The 8,609-nt window shown below is 41.5% G+C and overlaps 1 pseudogene; it reads left to right on the forward strand.

Annotated features, from left to right (window-relative positions):
* The first annotated feature begins 5,497 nt into the window (after window positions 1-5,497).
* Window positions 5,498-6,507, forward strand: LOC102390973 (annotated as a pseudogene).
* The last annotated feature ends 2,102 nt before the right edge of the window (window positions 6,508-8,609 follow it).

An 8,609-nucleotide genomic window follows, 5' to 3' on the forward strand; every position in this document is an offset into this window, starting at 1 on the left:
ACCCTAACAGCACTTAGAAGGAATCTCCTTTGGTTGGAGGCCATTGTTTCAATTGTAGCTATATCTGTAATCAGTATGCAAATCAGGTACTCCATAATGTTATCAGCTTTCAAAATCAAAGAAATTAGATGCCTTTGAAATTTTTAAGAACTCTGATGCTGCATTTATTTTACAACAAACACTGCTATCTACAGCAGTAAATTAAAAGAAAATTATTAGTATAAAAATATTCTTTGAACTAACCTATTTAAGCGAGTCTCCTTTTTTTTTTTTTTACTGAAAGAAGTCTGGTGTGAGACACAAAAGATATTCACACAATTTATGTTCACTGCCTCTTCTTCCTTCATTAAGCAACCCTGAAATCATGAGAGAGTTATTTTGTATCTACTCTCTTCTTTTATTAGTAGAGGAATATTAGAAGTGTTTAGCCTAAGTACACAGAGATGTTTGAAGTTGGTCTCTTAGGAAGATATGCAAAGGCAAGTGTTGCCTTTGCCATTTGATTTCTGAACAGATTTTATTCCAAACTCTAAATGAACAATTTCTTGCTATTCTGAAATTATGTCACAGTTTCCTGTATCTGTGCATTTACTTACAGGGTTTCTTTTCTCCTCTTTCCCATTATCTTCTCCATCTGTGCTGTCCATTTTCAAGGATCTCAAATCTATTGTGCTCCAAGATACTTCTCTTGGTTCTCTTAGCCAAAGGGAACTGTGCACTTTTAAATCATCATAATACTTTACAAATTCAGCACATTCTGCTTTGAATTACAGCTGTGTCATGCTTGTCCTAGCCTCTTATGGGTCCACAAGCTACCTGAGGCCTGACTCCTTGGGCTTACCTGAGCAGCATATATCAGTTGAACCACATATTCAGAAAGTATTTGTTGAAATTATTTGAACTGTATGAATTCTAAATCAGATCATTTAAAACAATAATAACATGTCTTAAAAAAGAGATCAGACTTTCTGTAGGATTCTATGGGGAAGTGAGAGAAGACATGTACTTTGGACCAAGGCACATAAGATTGAAATTTTGGCTCTATAACCAATCACCTGAGTGGTAAAAGACCAATTATTAAAGCTCTCCCTAAGCTTCAGGTTCCTATTGTGTAAAATATAAGTGGTAATATCCACTTTTCAGGGCTCTTATCCCACTATCTCATGCTAGTATGAGATAGTATGTGTCAATCACCTGTCATTTAGTATACAAATCTCAGAAATTAGAATTATTATATGCATCAATGTAAATGAAATCCAACAGGTATTTGTGTAAATCCAGTTCGTCTACTATCTGTATGATGTAGAAAAGTGGCAATACTGAAAATAAAGTCAGTTATTTGATACTTCAACAAACATTACAATATTTTTGTTTGAAAACTATACAGTGATAAATACTTCATTAAGCACATTAAAATCAATACAAAAGGGAAGTAGTTCATTAACTATTAGATAACTGACATATATTTGAAATACAGACATTTGTATTGTTCTTTAAGACAAACACACAGTCTTTTAACCAATGTATCTATCTTTATTTTGTATGTCAAAGAGGATTGATGAAAGTCAAAAGCTGAAGAAAAACAAAAATTCTGCATAAAATGCCTAGGAGTTTTTTTTTTCCCCCTTTACTCAGTTATTTCTATGCTTTGGAAGAGAACCACATTTGAATGTTACATTGCCTTCAAAGTGGGGAACGACTATTACACATAAAGTCACATTATGTAGCCTAACAATTTTAGAGGAGAGCTAAAATTTTAAATCACTCCTGGTACTCACAATTCTGCTGCTCTCAGAAGGATCCAAATGGGAGGACTTGGTTGGGCAACTGAAGAATAGTGGAGGATACATCTGTAAGCACAAGAAATAATTTATTCTTTCAGTAATCTATTTCCCAGAGCCCCCAAATTTGCCTGGCAGGTAGTAGCAGTAGTAGTACTAGCATGGTGTGTGTTCAGTAATGTCTGACTCTTTGTAACCCCATGCACTGTAGCTTGTCAGGCTCCCCTGTCCACAGGCTTTTCCAGGCAAAAATAGTAGAGCGGGTTGCCATTTCCTCCTCCAGGGTATCTTCCCAGCCAGGATTGAACCCAAGTCTCCCGCCTGCATCTCTTGCACTGGCAGGAGGCCCCATCTGAGGCACCAGGGTAGTAAGATCTTGATAAATATTTGTTCTGTGGATGAAAAATGATGCCTGCCACATTTGCAAACAAAGGATGCTGTGGCATTCTAGCCATCAGCCACAACCTACCAGACCCTGAGAGTGAGCCCTGAGGAGCTCAGGAAGCAGAAAAAGGGGCTTTCCTCAGCCATCCTCAGTGGTGCACCCTGAGGAGACTCAGGATGGGGAAGAACTGGATCCTGGTCTTGCTAGCCAAGGTGCAAGGAGCCCAGACTCTTGCATCTTCCTATACATAGAAAAGCTTAAAAAAAAAAAAGAAAGAAATGTTTTATTTTCTTCTATTAACAGTAATCTTTTTATGTTCTGATTACCTGGTTTATGTTGCAAAATCCTATATAACCTGGTTCATCCTTTACCTCTTCAGAGTAGTCCCTCAGTGCGATATGGGAGGACATCTTTCAGGCTACGTGCGAGCTGGGTCCTGTCCTACTCTTTGCCACCCCATGGACTGCAGACCACCAGGCTCCTCTCTCCATGGGATTTCCCAGGCAAGAATAGTGGAGTGGGTATCCATCCATTTCCTTCTCCAGGGGATCCTCCTCACACAGGATAGAACCCATATCTCTTGCACTGGCAGGTGGATTCTAAACCACTGAGCCACCTAGGATGCCTCTTCCAGGCTTTACTCCTCAGGAAATTCACCAAATCAAACATAATTTTCAACTTTTAAGTTGTGCATTTTTTTCAGTTAACAGCTGAATGACTTATTTCATACATATTTGAAATATAGACGATACCCAGAAGTTACTGTGATCAAACTACCAGGTGTATATATAGAGAGAGATAGATAGATAGATAGACAGACATATAGTGTAAATCTTTTGCTTGATATTCAGATCAGATCAGATCAGTCGCTCAGACGTGTCCGACTCTTTGTGACCCCATGAATCGCAGCACGCCAGGCCTCCCTGTCCATCACCAACTCCCGGAGTTCACTCAGACTCACGTCCATCGAGTCAGTGATGCCATCCAGCCATCTCATCCTCTGTTGTCCCCTTCTCCTCCTGCCCCCAATCCCTCCCAGCATCAGAGTCTTTTCCAGTGAGTCAACTCTTCGCATGAGGTGGCCAAAGTACTGGAGTTTCAGCTTCAGTATCATTCCTTCCAAAGAAATCCCAGGGCTGATCTCCTTCAGAATGGACTGGTTGGATCTCCTTGCAGTCCAAGGGACTCTCAAGAGTCTTCTCCAACACCACAGTTCAAAAGCATCAATTCTTCGGTGTTCAGCCTTTTTCACAGTCCAACTCTCACATCCATACATGACCACAGGAAAAACCATAGCCTTGACTAGATGAACCTTTGTTGGCAAAGTAATGTCTCTGCTTTTGAATATGCTATCTAGGTTGGTCATAACTTTCCTTCCAAGGAGTAAGCATCTTTTAATTTCATGGCTGCAGTCAACATCTGCAGTGATTTTGGAGCCCCCCAAAATAAAGTCTGACACTGTGTCCACTGTTTCCCCATCTATTTCCCATGAAGTGATGGGACCAGATGCCATGATCTTCGTTTTCTGAATGTTGAGCTTGAAGCCAACTTTTTCACTCTCTACTTTCACTTTCATCAAGAGGCTTTTGAGTTCCTCTTCACTTTCTGCCATAAGGGTGGTGTCATCTGCATATCTGAGGTTATTGATATTTCTCCCGGCAATCTTGGTTCCAGTTTGTGTTGCTTGCAGCCCAGCGTTTCTCATGATGTACTCTGCATATAAGTTAAATAAGCAGGGTGACAATATACAGCCTTGACAAACTCCTTTTCCTATTTGGAACCAGTCTGTTGTTCCATGTCCAGTTTTAACTGTTGCTTCCTGACCTGCTTACAGATTTCTCAAGAGGCAGATTAGGTGGTCTGGTGTTCCCATCTCTTTCAGAATTTCCACAGTTTATTGTGATCCACACAGTCAAAGGCTTTGGCATAGTCAATAAAGCAGAAATAGACATTTTTCTGGAACTCTCTTGCTTTCTCCATGATCCAGCGGATGTTGGCAATTTGATCTCTGGTTCCTCTGCCTTTTCTAAAACTAGCTTGAACATCAGGAAGTTCACGGTTCACATATTGCTGAAGCCTGGCTTGGAGAATTTTGAGCATTACTTTACTAGTGTGTGAGATGAGTGCAATTGTGCGGTAGTTTGAGCATTCTTTGGCATTGCCTTTCTTTGGGATTGGAATGAAAACTGACCTTTTCCAGTCCTGTGGCCACTGCTGACTTTTCCAAATTTGCTGGCATACTGAGTGCAGCACTTTCACAACATCATCTTTCAGGATTTGAAATACCTTAACTGGAATTCTTTCACCTCCACTAGCTTTGTTCGTAGTGATGCTTTCTAAGGCCCACTTGACTTCACATTGCAGGATGTCTGGTTCTAGGTCAGTGATCACACCATCGTGATTATCTGGGTCGTGAAGATCTTTTTTGTACAGTTCTTCTGTGTATTCTTGCCATCCCTTCTTAATACCTTCTGCTTCTCTTAGGTCCATACCATTTCTGTCCTTTATTGAGCCCATCTTTGCATGAAATGTTCCTTTGGTATCTCTGAGTTTCTTGAAGAGATCTCTAGTCTTTCCCATTCTGTTGTTTTCCTCTTTTTTTGTTGTATTGATCGCTGAAGAAGGCTTTCTTATCTCTCCTTGCTATTCTTTGGAACTCTGCATTCAGATGTATATATCCTACCTTTTCTCCTTTGCTTTTTGCTTCTCTTCTTTTCACAGCTATTTGTAAGGCCTCCCCAGACAGCCATTTTGCTTTTTTGCATTTCTTTTCCATGGGAATGGTCTTGATCCCTGTCTCCTGTACAAGGTCACCAACCTCATTCCATAGTTCATCAGGCACTCTATCTATCAGATCTAGTCCCTTAAATCTATTTCTCACTTCCACTGTATAATCATAAGGGATTTGATTTAGGTCATACCTGAATGGTCTAGTGGTTTTCCCTACTTTCTTCAATTTCAGTCTGAATTTGGCAATAAGGAGTTCATGGTCTAAGCCACAGTCAGCTCCTGGTCTTGTTTTTGCTGACTGTATAGAGCTTCTCCATCTTTGGCTGCAAAGAATATAATCAATCTGATTTCGGTGTTGACCATCTGGTGATGTCCATGTATTAGTAAAAATTTAAAAAAAAAACAAAAAAAAAAAACAGAGTTTCAGTTGCCAGGCTGTGGACAGGGAGGCCTGAATCTTAGCTCTGCATGGGTGTTGGGGCTCCACAGCCCGCGTGGTACTCTCTAGCCCGCTAGCCTTACTTGGCTGCTCCTCTGGCTTTTGGCCGTGAGCTGGGCCCGCGCACTAGCCCAGTACTGTTCAAGAAGGTCACCTGTGGTCATGGTGCCCTCCTAGAAGGAGCCTGCCACCTCGTGGGGGATCAGCGAAACTTAACCACTGGGGTCCCGCCTCCTTGGGGGCTGCTTGGCTGCTTAGTCCTGGACCCTCTGATGGCCGGAGGTGGCCTCAGCAGAACATGTGGAAGATAGAGCTGGTGAGTGCTGGGCTCCCTGAGCTCCGTGAGGCCAACTCGGGCTGGCTGGTGACATTGGCCACCCTGTGAGGCAACCGGTCCGTGTTCAGCATCCCAGAATGCCTGCAAGGTGCTCTTCACGTCACTACTGAAGAGCTTAGGGTCCAAGGACAGTGGCAAGATTGTCTTCAAGACAGCTTGGTTAAGTGCTCTCTCCGTGGGGATGATTGTCTCCTGCTGCCCGTTAGCGTCTTCACAGAGATGTTTGATTATCAGAAAACAGGCGTGGTGGTTGCTGCTGTTGAGGTTGTTGGACGCTTGCCCGGTTCTTTAATAAGCTCCATTGAGCCTCTATACCTTTTCTTGTGGAATCCTGTTTGCCAGGATTTGCGAAAATCCTGTTTGCCTACCTGCCTTCACTGGTCATTCGGGGGCACTATTTCAAGAAGCTCCTTGGATGGGTGAATGGCACTCTGATCTCTGGCAGCAATGCCTTCCTGGTTTTGCTGCCTTTCCTTCTGAGGGTTCTGACTGACAGCTGGGGCCTCTTTAGACACAGAGTCCTCTGCCTCTTCACATTTGTTCTCTTTCTGGCTGGCTTTACTTATGGACCCCTTGCCTTCTGTGTAAAGATGGTGGGACCAAAGGAGCCAACAAATTCTCCCTCTTTTCCCGGAGAAACTTCAGTTATCCCCAGCTCAGTTTTGCCGTCTTCAGGGTGACAGCTTATGTTGTGTCAGCAGTTGGAATATCGGTTGCACTTTTAGGAGACCCTGTGCCTTATTTTCTCTTGAGTTGGCCATGCCTTGCTGGGGTCATTTCAGAAGTGGAGTGCTGCTTCTTAGCCACACTGTGCCAAGACCAAAGTTTTCTTTGACTTGCAAGTTTCCCTTCTGTTCCCTCAGAACTAGAACAGAGGCAAGGTTGGACCACCCCCACCCTCAGCATGCTGAGCAGCCACCGACTGAACTCAGGAGGAAATGGGCTAATGTGAATGAGAGGTTATCACATAACCCTTTTTCCAGCTTCCGCATCTCCTCCTTTAGTCTAGTTTCTTGCCTGGAGAATCCCATGGATAGAGGATCCTGGCAGGTTATGGTCCATAGGGTCACAAAGAGTCAGACACAACAGGATCCACTTAGCACAGCACAGCATAGCACATTTTGTGAATATGAGAAAATTAAAATGCTTTTCACAATCTATGACAAGCAGTTTATATACATAGTTTTATGTTCAATTTTGTTTCCTGAAATAAACACAAAGCATTAGCTGAAGAAACCATGAGCAAATGTGTAAATTCTAGAAAGTTATGATTTTTATATCAACTAGAAAGCAAATTATGATAGAGAAAAATAAGTATTAAACTACTTATACATGATATAATTAAATACTTTAAAATTCTATTTATTTCTGTTTTGGGCTGTACAGCTGTATTTTGTTTGTTTTTAATTTGGTGGAATTAATTGGAATTGGACTGACTCATCAAAAGTATTATTAATTATACAGGAGACTCTTCATAAGAAACTTAGCCTATACTGAACCATAGTTTGATTCAGAGCTGTGTGTGAGATGTTTTTAATCTGTACTATATTTTGTGAGTGACCATGGTAACAACTGTATTACATCCTTATACAACTATTTTATTTCTTTATCTCTATATTTAGTCTTCAATAGTTTATGCTCAGATATTTAAAAATTATTTTTCCTTTCTCAAGGAATTAGAAAGACAAAACAATTCTCTGAGATGAGATTTAGAATTTAAAAATCATATTCTTGGTGCCCTTGTTTTTCAGAATGGATTTTTGTGTTAGGAAAAACAATTACCAGTGTTGTTTTTAATGCTACAATTTAATAATTTGTGTAAAAGTATTTAGCAGTGAATAGCTACAGTCTGTTGCCTCTGATAGGTCTTATTTTTTTCATCTTTTGTCCTCTTCTGTTTGATATTCACTGAGAATTATAGGGTTATTTGATGTCTGTTGTAAAAATAAAGTCTGAAAGAGATGGGAATACCGGACAACCTGATCTGCCTCTTGAGAAATTTGTATGCAGGTCAGGAAGCAACAGTTAGAACTGGACATGGAACAACAGACTGGTTCCAAATAGGAAAAGGAGTTTGTCAAGGCTGTATATTGTCACCCTGCTTATTTAACTTATATGCAGAGTACATCATGAGAAACGCTGGACTGGAAGCAACACAAACTGGAATCAAGATTGGGGGGAGAAATATCAATAACCTCAGATATGCAGATGACACCACCCTTATGGCAGAAAGTGAAGAGGAACTCAAAAGCCTCTTGATGAAAGTGAAAGTGGAAAGTGAAAATGTTGGCTTAAAACTCAACATCCAGAAAATGAAGATCATGGCATCCGGTCCCATCACTTCATGGGAAATAGATGGGCAAACAGTGAAAACAGTGTCAGACTTTATTTTTCTGGGCTCCAAAATCACTACAGATGGTGACTGCAAGCCATGAAATTAAAAGACGCTTACTCCTTGGAAGGATAGTTATGACCAACCTAGATAGCATATTGAAAAGCAGAGACATTACTTTGCCAACAAAGGTCCATCTAGTCAAGGCTATGGTTTTTCCTGTGGTCATGTATGGATGTGAGAGTTGGACTTTGAAGAAGGCTGAGCGCCGAAGAATTGATGCTTTTGAACTGTGGTGTTGGAGAAGACTCTTGAGCATCCCTTGGACTGCAAGGAGATCCAACCAGTCCATTCTGAAGGAGATCGGCCCTGGGATTTCTTTGGAAGGAATGATGCTAAAGCTGAAACTCCAGTACTTTGACCACCTCATGCGAAGAGTTGACTCATTGGAAAAGACTCTGATGCTGGGAGGGATTGGGGGCAGGAGGAGAAGGGGATGACAGAGGATGAGATGGCTGGATGGCATCACTGACTTGATGGACATGAGTCTGAGTGAACTCCAGGAGTTGGTGATGGACAGGGAGGCCTGGCGTGCTGTGGTTCAT

The sequence above is a fragment of the Bubalus bubalis genome, chromosome 17, assembly GCF_019923935.1.
Source record: "Bubalus bubalis isolate 160015118507 breed Murrah chromosome 17, NDDB_SH_1, whole genome shotgun sequence".
Lineage (NCBI taxonomy): Eukaryota > Metazoa > Chordata > Mammalia > Artiodactyla > Bovidae > Bubalus > Bubalus bubalis.